Below are 10194 nucleotides of genomic sequence, written 5' to 3'. Positions count from 1 at the left end.
CCCTGGCTCTCTTTCTCTGTCTCTCCCTCCCGCTCTGTTCCTGTGCTACTGAGTGTAACTACCGCCCCTTTCCCCTCATCCCAGCGTAAAGCACAAGGCTCTCATGCAGAGTGAAGCGGAAAAAGGTGCGAGAGAGAGAGGGTGAGAGAAAGAAAACAAAACAAACCCACAGCTTGCAATGAGGAGTCGGCTCGCGTCGTTCACGTCAAAGACCCGGCTCTAAGAGCCGATTCGCTCGCGACGGACACATCACTACCGCCTGGAGTTCAGAGAAACCACCCGTCATCATCCTCTCCGTCTCCCTGGAATCCTCTCCCGCAGACACTCACCCCTCCCTCCTGTTCCCACGATCCGGTGTTCTGGGAATCCATCCTACCTGGAAAAACATCCTACCCAATGTTTCTGCGCAGATGCGGCGCATGTGCACAACACCAACGCCAAATTAACTACTTTTTCTCTCACCCATCCGGAATACTTCTTAACCTCTTAAGCCCCAACTCCCCCTGATACGGGGGCAAAAGGCAGGAGATCAGTTAGGCTTGGGGCTTAAGAGGTTAAGGTTATGGTTAGGGTTATGGTTAGGGGTAAGGTTGGGGGTAGGGTTAGGTTTAGTCGCAAGTCACCGTCAAATTATAATACGGGTAGGATGTTTTGTCAGAGTAGGATGGTTTCTCAGAATAGCTCTACCCCCGTTGTATGCTGTTATCTCCCTGCTCCCCGGTAATTCTCTCCCTTTTCTGCTGCAGCCTCCCACGGTCCTGATCACAGCGTCCCCGAATCCTTTATCTCCCGGTCTCTTCTTGTAACACTAAAATAGCGTGTTTTCTTTGGTTATTCCAGGTTACCTTTAGTTAAAAAATAAAGTTTATTTTGCGTGCATTCCTGCGTATTGTGTTTTGCTTCTGGGTCCAGCTTGCGTGTTAGAACTACGGTTCTTGACAACAATGGGTTCATAACATTGCCTTGAATCACATGAAAGTGTTGTCTCATTAGTCTGTAAACCACAAACACTTTTGGGTGGCGATGTTAAAGTTTAACAAGGACAAACCTTTGTTATTTCTATGGGCATGCTTATATGTGTCTACAGATTATGACCCATCCAGATAAAAGCAGTTGTATAAACTGGTAATTAATCTTGTACAGGAATCTGGCAGAAGTCCAGCACATCCGACAGATGCTCAATTGGATTGAGATCTGGGAAATTTGGAGGCAAAGTCAACACCTCGTTGCTGTGCTCCTGAAACCATTCCTGAACCATTTTTGCTTTGCGGCAGGGAGCATTATCCTGCTCAAAGAGGCCAAAGCCATCAGGGAATACTGTTTCCATGTAAGAGTCTTGTGGTCTGCAACAGTGCTTAGGTAGGTGCTATACGTCAAAGTAAGATCCACATGGATGACAGGATCTAAGGGTTCACAGCAGAACATTACCCAAAGCCTTCCACTGTCCCCCTCTGAGTTGCCTTCTCCCCATAGTGCATCCTAAAGCCAGGTGATCCCAAGGTAAGTGACGGACACACACACAGAGTACATGATGCAAAGAAAACACAATTCATTAAACCAGGCCACCTTCTTCCATTGCTCCATGTTTAAGTTTGGATGATGTGCCCATTGGAGGACACCAGTCATGGGCGCCCTGGCTGGTCTGCAGCCATGCAGTCCAAAACAAACTGTGATGCACTGACACCTTTCTATCAGAACCAGCATGAACTTTTTTGGCATGGGTCGGACCACGCAGGCCAGCCTTCACTCCCCATGTGCATCAGTGAGTCTTGTCAATATTAAATAACTTCTTTTTCTTACAGAGTCTGTTGAGAAAGAGTGGCCCGTTAAGGATTTCTGACATGAACTTCATTGTGCTCAATTTGATTGCAGCAACTATATATGTTAAAACCTAATAGAAGCTAACAATGTAAAGTGCTACTATTTAAATCACAGTGGAAACGTGCGTGTGCATAAGCAGCAGCTGGCTGTGGCTCCCAGGGTGCTGCTGCTACAAACTCTCAACAACTGCTCATTTAATGCGTGAAATCAAAATGGCACATTCACAGCAACGTGCTGTTTCTGTGAGTCCCTAATACTTACAGAGAGGTATTTTTACTATATTCAAAACACATAAAAATCCAAAAATAGAACATACAGTTTTGTTTGCAAGATCATGAAAAATCCCAGAGAAAAAAATGTTTATCCCACAAAATGTTCAGAATTCCTATGAAAGCGTAAGTCCAGGGCCCAGGCAGCTGTTCCACATTTATGAGATCTACAGGGAAATACTCATCAATATTTTGATGTTTATATATTATTTTTTATTTGAATGTTGGAATTGTTTCCAACAAACATCATAGCTGATATGAGTTTGGCTGATCTCAAGTTCAAGGTCATATTCTTGTTCGCCTCTGGTGTGTTTTCAGCATCACTGCTATTTTTAGGTCCCTCTGTATCATTCCATTTATGTCCCTTCGGACTCGTGCCTCTGCTGTATGAGGCAAAACACTTATCCTTCAACTTGAATTTCATTTTCAAGAAGTGGAAGAAGTGGCAGGGAGGCAAATCAGGCATGTGGTCCAGGTGGTGAGCAAAGAATTTTCAAAAGCCCCTGAGCTGGCACCTGAAAGGACTTTGCTGCGCACCACAGTTCACCCTGTTTTGGCTCAATGTTCTCTCCAGACTCCTCAGGACTCCCCAGAAGTCCACGAAATCAGTCTCACCCCGGGGGGAATAATTCTCTGTGAACAGCTAAATGAAGCCTGGAAAAATCAGACACTGGCTGCTCCTTAGCTGATGTGCTGCCTTTTGGGCTCGGAACCAGTGGCTTCTTTAAAACAACTGGAGGCCCAGCTCTCCAGCTTGAAACAGAAACACCCTTGTGACGCAGAAACAGTGAGCATGCTGGACTTTGCCTGGATATGCCTGAGAAGATTACCTTGAATTGGAGATGAGAAATTTGAAACTGTGTTTTTCGAGATGTGCTCCCAGAACTTTCTGATCAGACCTCAATTAAGCATCACTTTTAGCATACATTTGATTCAGATAATATTCCCAGTTTAAAGCAACTCCTTCTGGCCACATTCCTAATTTCCTGCAGATAAATTCTGCACTCTTAAGCTAACATGTAGTTTTCATTTTTGTGATACTGAACATTTTCCACATGGCCGTCCCCACTCTTCGTGTATATGGCAACAAACTTGTGGGGGTGAACTCCCTATAAGCTCTCCTGGAGCACTCTGGTGTTTGGAAACCTGTCCGCATGTGACCTTTTACTGCAGGTAGGAATAAAAATGTCCCTTTATTTGTGGAAAACCTAGATGCTCCACCAGAAATGAGTTTCTTTTTCCATACTGTTTTGCATTGGCCCGTGTGTTTCTGTCTATCATATTTCATTACAGAAGCCTGCTTGGATCAGCTCTCCGTCATCCTGGCTCCAATTCACCCCCCCCCCTCTCTCCCATGAATTCACTGGGCTGTGCAACTGCAGTTATTAGGAGCACAGATTAAATGGATGGCGCATCCCACGCTGTTTGATCCTATTAATAATTAAGCAGGGCGAATATTATACAGTTCGCATACTTAAAACATAGAGTTCAGTGAGTAGGTCAAGAATGATTACACACTGCAGGCTGACAGGCAGCGAGAAACCATTTGTTCAGCACTAATTAGCCTAAATGATAAAGTAATATAGCCCCATTAAGGGAGAGAAGATCGAGCATCCAGGAGAAGGGGAAAAAAGCACAGGAACCCACAACAGCCCGTGCAGCTTAAGGGTTTATTTGCTTAAATCTGAGCGTACTCCACTCAGATGCATACATAGTTTGTCATGTGATCTTAGGAAGAAAAACAAACCCTACAGTCAAATCCAAATAAAACTCACAGCGGTCATGTTTAATGTATTTCCCGCCTCAGTATCATGTCTAAACGGTGTCAGAGAGCAGCGAGCAGGCCCTGAGGGCGAGCTGTGACATATCAGAAGCTGAATTTCTGACCTCCAGGTGAAGCGTCTCTACCAGCCTCCCAAAGCTCCGGGGTTCATCAATAATTTACTGCACCGCCGGTCATGTTAACACTATCCTTAAGCGTGCTCATTATGTGCTCTCCCTCTCTCTCTCTCTCCCTCTCTCTCGCTCTCTCTCTCTCTCACACACACACACACACACACACACACACACACACACACACACACACACACACACACACACTTTCAATATGTGCGCGCAGACGCTTATGGATACGCACATATAAATATCGGTCTGAGGTTATAAAATGATCCTCATTATCTTGTATCATCTTGACAAACCGCAGATAATAACAAACAGGCCGATCGCTCTTGTGAGCGTTTACAGTGAAGCTTGCGGGGTGTGTGTCCCTGTGCGTGTGTGTGGTGGTGGTATATTGAATACTCCCTCATGTGCACAGTTGCCTGCAATGAGCATTTCTGTTTAGCTCTTGGCATTAAACAGCAAGAAAATATGTAGCAGCTGTAAAAAAAAGGGGGGGGGGGATGTCCACCCGTGGACAGGCTGAAGGGGAAAACACAAGAGGGAAAGTTCTTCAGCGGAGATTTACTGTCCCACTTTATGAGCATCGGGCTGCCGCTCAATAAATCCTTTATCGTCCACTTTTTATTGTGAGATTTGATCTCAGCAGACAAAAAAAGTCTGACTTTGTTCTCTTTGTTCTGCTACTGCGTCGTTCGCGCCCGTACTGGCGCACGATCGTACATGGCAGCCCACTCTGATCGTGTCGGTGTGGTTAACACTCACGGCTGAGCGATGCTCACTCATGCGGTGAGCAATCACGGCTGAAGCTGGAGCTTCCCCGTGGACCCCCGTGAGCGCACGACTTAACGCCTGGACTCCGGTGCGCGGCACGGTGTGTCACTGATTGAGACATGTTCACGGGCTTTGTCATAACAACGTCAATAGAATTACACCACGGAGCTCTTTAGTCAGACGTCTGCCCATAAATAGACATCTCGGGGATGAGCTATCATCACTGCTCAGCCACAATTGCACAGCGCTGTTTGCAATGAGAGATCCGTTCCCTCAGAATGAAGGTCGATGTCACGTTGATTGATGAACGCCAAATAAGTGTTTCCCTCTATTGTTTACAGCTGTAAAGGTTAAACAGGGACAGCTGAGGTTTATGTCTCACAATGCACTTTTTTATATCAGCTGGTTCGTGTGAGCCTGGTAACAATGGCAGTGATTATATGTGTGATCTTTACAGCTTATCTTTATTGGGAATCTGCTTATCACAACATTGATCCTCAATGACAGAAAGAAGGGCTGATTTCAATGGTTTAAACACACTGATGTGACCTTTAAGTACCATATAAAGCTTGTCTAACAAGCTGCTGGTCACAATAGCCACCTCACATGAAGAATCCACTGCTCCTCCACCTTTTATTATTATTATTTTTATCATAAAACATTAAAAGATTGGCAGTGGGAGAGGGGAAAGTAGTACATGTTTTAGCTTGTTTTGGTCTGGCCCTCTTATGGAGGTGGGTGGGTTGGCTGTGGGCAGGCTTTAATGTGTACAAAGTGTTGAGTTTTTCATAGGTTTAGACCTAGACTGGTACCCGAGTGTCTGCTAAATGAGTGCACGTTATCAAATAAAAATGGGTTTCACGTCACAAGTGAGTTCCTCGCTTTCAGTATATACTTACACCTGCCAGATGCTGCGAGGGTAGAGGAAAATATGGTCACATCCCAGCTGCTAATAAGTAATATCCTGTTTAATAAAAGTCTGCTGTAGTATGAACAAACTCAGTAGTGGGTTTATGAATAACTAATCTGGGAACCCATCTGCAAGTCTGCTGATGCTCCTCTGGGCACAATGGCTGATATTGGTGCTTCTGGAGTAGCCAGCTGATATCAACACTTTCAAACCATCATTGTTATGAATTTAGGTACTTTTTGAAAAGCCATTTTATATAGCCATTATATATAACCTGTGATTATGGATGTGATCTCCAAGTGTCATCCTTTTTTGCTCTTTACCTGCATCAGAGTCCATCTGCAAGTAAGCCACCCTTTAGTGCCTTTGGGTGCCTATTTGAATCATCATCTATGCTCACGTTAATTGCAAAAGATTCCCAACACATGAATACATTCACCTTGCTAGTACTTCCACAGCATTTGGGTCCTCTTCATTGCACAAATCTAACATGGAGCTGTAAACATTCCCCCGAGAATTTGGTCTATATTAACACGACAGCATCAGACAGTGCGGCAGATTTGTTAGCTTCATCCAGATTGTGAATCTCCCGTTCCACCACATCCACTGAGGAGTGAAGGCAAAAAAAAAAACTATTATTAACCGATGATTTGAGCTTTGTGACAGAGCAGGTTATCCTACAGCCACCATTAGAAGATGGTGCATGGTGGGCATAAAGGGATGGAGATGTAACAACATTCAGATAGTTTGTAACAATTAAATCCCCCATACCACCAGGAGCAGCCTGGACTGTTGATACAAGGCTGGATGTGTTGTTTTGTCCACTTCTGCCTTTTCAGTCTTTTATCATCTAATTCTGGTTAGTCTGTGTGAACTGCAGCCTCAGTTTCCTTGCCTTAGCTGACAGCACTGGCACCAGGTGAGGTCTTCCGCTGCTGCAGCACATCTGCTTCAATGTTCTGTGTGTTGTGTGCTCAGAGATGCTCTTCTGCATACTCTGCTTGTAAAAAGCGGTTATTTGAGTTACTGTTGCCTTCCTGTAAGCTTGAAGCAGTATGGCTATTATCCTGTTGATCTCTGACATCAACAAGGCACTTTCACTCAGAGAACTGCTGCTCACAGGAAATTTTCACTTCTTTGAACCATTCTCCGGATACTGTAGAGATGATTGTATGGGGAAAATCTCAGTAGATCAGTAGTTTCTGAAATACTCAGACCAACCTGACTGGCACCAACAACCATGGCACATTCCTTAAACTTTAAGTTTAGTTTATGTGAAATAGAACAAAAATCCAACTTTTAATGTGGCTTTTTAAAATACTAGTTTATTTCCCATCCCTGCTTTATTTAGAAACTACTACACTTATTGCACTTAAAGAGGAGAGAAGTGCCAGGCTGGCTGGTGCTACCTGCTGAAATATCCCCCCAAAAAAGGAAAGAAAAATCAATTTCAACAACAGAAGGAACACAACAGAAGTCTGCAAATGTTTTTGTTACCTAACAGTATTCCTGGGGTGTTTGTATTTCATAACTGTGAGCAAGCATACAGCTAAGATGCTTCAGTATCAGGCACAACAGCGGTTACTTGACAAACACGCTGTGGCAACACCCAAAGCATCCACTCAGAAGTTAGCGTCGCCCTCAGAGGCAGGGCAGCGGTGTCCACTTCACGATATCTTTACACAAATTTTACCGGGAGATTTGAAACTTTTGAAGACTCCACTGTGTCAGCAGTGAATCATTCGTTTCTTCATCACTAACATAGATCTCTTTTGTTTGACTGTAAGTGGTGGATCTGCTGTGGCACTTCTGGACAGCTGGACCTCGCTGATAAGGAAGGCGCGGACGGCGTAAATGATAGGGAACCTTTCCTTTCAGCATTGGAAAAAAGCCTAAAAACAGCAAGGTGAGCTGCTTTATCATTTTTATTTATTTCTTTTTTGGTTTAGTTTTGCTTTGACAAAAAGGGGTCAGTGCTGCCCTTTCACAAGGGTACACCCTGCAGTGTTGAAAACGCACACGCTGACTGGTTATCCACGTGCATGCAAATTTGCATGAACAGGGCTCTGCCCACAGAGCGACCATCATTTTTACCACCACTTGTTGCCAAGGTTTCCGTAGCCTCCGTCAATAAATGTCACATCTTGCCAATCTGCCAGCAAACCCAGACTGGACCTGCGCGAGGACTGTTTAACGTTTTCTAAAGTACTGGGAGAAGTGAACAAGTGGAGCTGAGATTAGAACCAGTAGTAAAGCTCAACTTTCAAAGTGTCACAAATGAGAAGTCCCTGAAGTGTTCAAAACAGTTGGTTCAGCTGGAAACAATGAACCACAGGTGAAAGAGTGAGGGCGGGATAGAAAGTCTAAGAGTAAAACCAAAACAATACATAGAAAAACACTAATGTTCGATTTAAATCAGCAAGAAATAACAGACACGAGTAGACTAACACTGAATATGATGACAGAGGCAGGTGAACGCAGAATACAGTGGAAGAAAAAGAACACAGACTAAGAACAAGGAGGTGCGGCACATTTTATAGGAACTTAGCTAAAGCTCTCATTTGACTCTGCATTGCTGCGTTAGCCATCCGGATACATCTGAAAATGTCTAAAAATGCTCTGTCGTTTTCAATTGTTTTCATCCACGCTGAAAACTCTACGTTCCTGTACTGCGCATGCATGAAACGTAAGACCATTCGACCTGCGTCATTTCCAGCTGCCGTTTATTTACTTTCCGGCTCTTTGAAACGTCGCGGCAAAATGTTAAGGAAAAGCGCCGAGTTTATTTGGAGCTATCTGGAGCATTTACAAATGGATATTAATCTTTAATAGCGCCATCAAAATTGAGAGTAAACAAAACAGCTGCTGTACAATGCCGTAAATCCCCACTTCCACTTCAGCTATGAAAATAACGCATTTAGAGTCTGGTTTATCTTTAGGGTCTTTGTAGCTAATTATCCATTTGTAACACATGTAGCGAGGACATTTTGGACGTGCATCCACAGGCAGCTGTAGCTGATCGCTGTCTGCTAGGCTACAGTGTTATTACTTGAAAAATAACACAAGTTTCTGTGCAGTACAGACCATCCAAGGCGTCTCTGCTCCAGTTTCGGTGAGTGAAATTCAAGTACTGTATTAGCTTGTAAGTTTTTACTAAAAACAGGCATCCATACAGTTTATATATGCAGCGTGTTTACTAATCTTGTTGGCCTAAATGTGATAACCGTACATCTAGTGTGACTTCTGGTTTAAGAAATGCCAACATGTCACTGTCGATGCTTTAAATTGTGGAGTCCTGAATCTAGTAGCTCATGCCAGAGTGATTATGTCCATCTTTTATATACAGTTTATGGGTGCTTTGTCAGCTGTTCCTCAGATGATTTTGTTCAACACAGGAAATATTGATTTGTTCGTTCAGCTTGGTTGAAAGATGAAAGTGCAGCAAAGATCAGAACTGCGCGTTTTTCTCTTTCTTAGTGTTGCCTGACAAAAATGCACCAGCACAAGCTTTGACAGCTGTTGGTGCTGGTTACCATCTTCCTGGAAATATTGTAGTTTGAATTTTCCCGTGTAATGCACAACTAGAACCGTACCACACCTGATTCTTGAAATTTTTCAATATCACTTCAGTGGTGTACAGCTAGAGTAGCGTAGTGAGTAAGAAGTGGGTTGAATGAGTCATTCAAATTTTCCTCTTCCCGACTGCGGCTCAATAAGAATAAACAGCAGTGCACTGAAGTCGTCGATGATGTTGCACAGTTATTTACATCGTCTATTTTCCTGAGTATTTCCGGCGCGTGAGCGCAGAAACCACTGTAAACATCTCAGATTCTGTGGTGTGAGAGGAAACATGGCTCGCTTCACCTTCTGGTTCACACATTGCCAGTGTTCTGCACCAGGCGTCTTGATTTCCTTTTCACATAAAAGTGGTTTGCTTATCTGCAGATGTTTAACCCTTCCTCAACATATGGATCTAGTCACAGTATAGCAGTTTGAGCTGGCAGCCGGTTTAAGTCTGCTTGGACCTTGACCTGAATGGAAACAGTTTGAAAGAAGGTCTTTGATCTGAAGCAAAGAAGAAAGAAAGAAAGAAAGAAAGAAAGAAAGAAAGAAAGAAAGAAAGAAAGAAAGAAAGAAAGAAAGAAAGACAGAGGGGGATAAATAAGAGCCAAAAAATTAAGACCTAGATTTCTCCACCTCATATTTCTTCTTTTGCTTTCCAGAGAATACACAAATGGATTATTAATATCCTGTCTGCTCTGTTTGGATACATTTTGCAATATGTGAGGGAAAAATCTTCTGAAGCAACATCAAAATAAAGCACATCCCATGTTCACTTTTTGCCCTTGCTGCTTGGGAAGTGACCTCAGAGCAATGTTTTTATTAAATACTCCATTTATCCCTCAAGGGAGTCTTGTTTCCTAAGCATCGCTGGAGCAGGTAGGTTAAGACTCAAGGCTCAAGGATAGATGAGCACATGTAGCTCGTGTATATATAGCTTTTTGGTATTGGAAAGAATAC

Source organism: Mchenga conophoros, linkage group LG5 (assembly GCF_057382185.1).
Source record: "Mchenga conophoros isolate Kocher_MC1m ecotype Shallow Benthic linkage group LG5, M_conophoros_male_GT1.1, whole genome shotgun sequence".
In the NCBI taxonomy this organism is placed as follows: Eukaryota; Metazoa; Chordata; class Actinopteri; order Cichliformes; family Cichlidae; genus Mchenga; species Mchenga conophoros.
Note: the sequence above shows the minus strand (reverse complement) of the source record.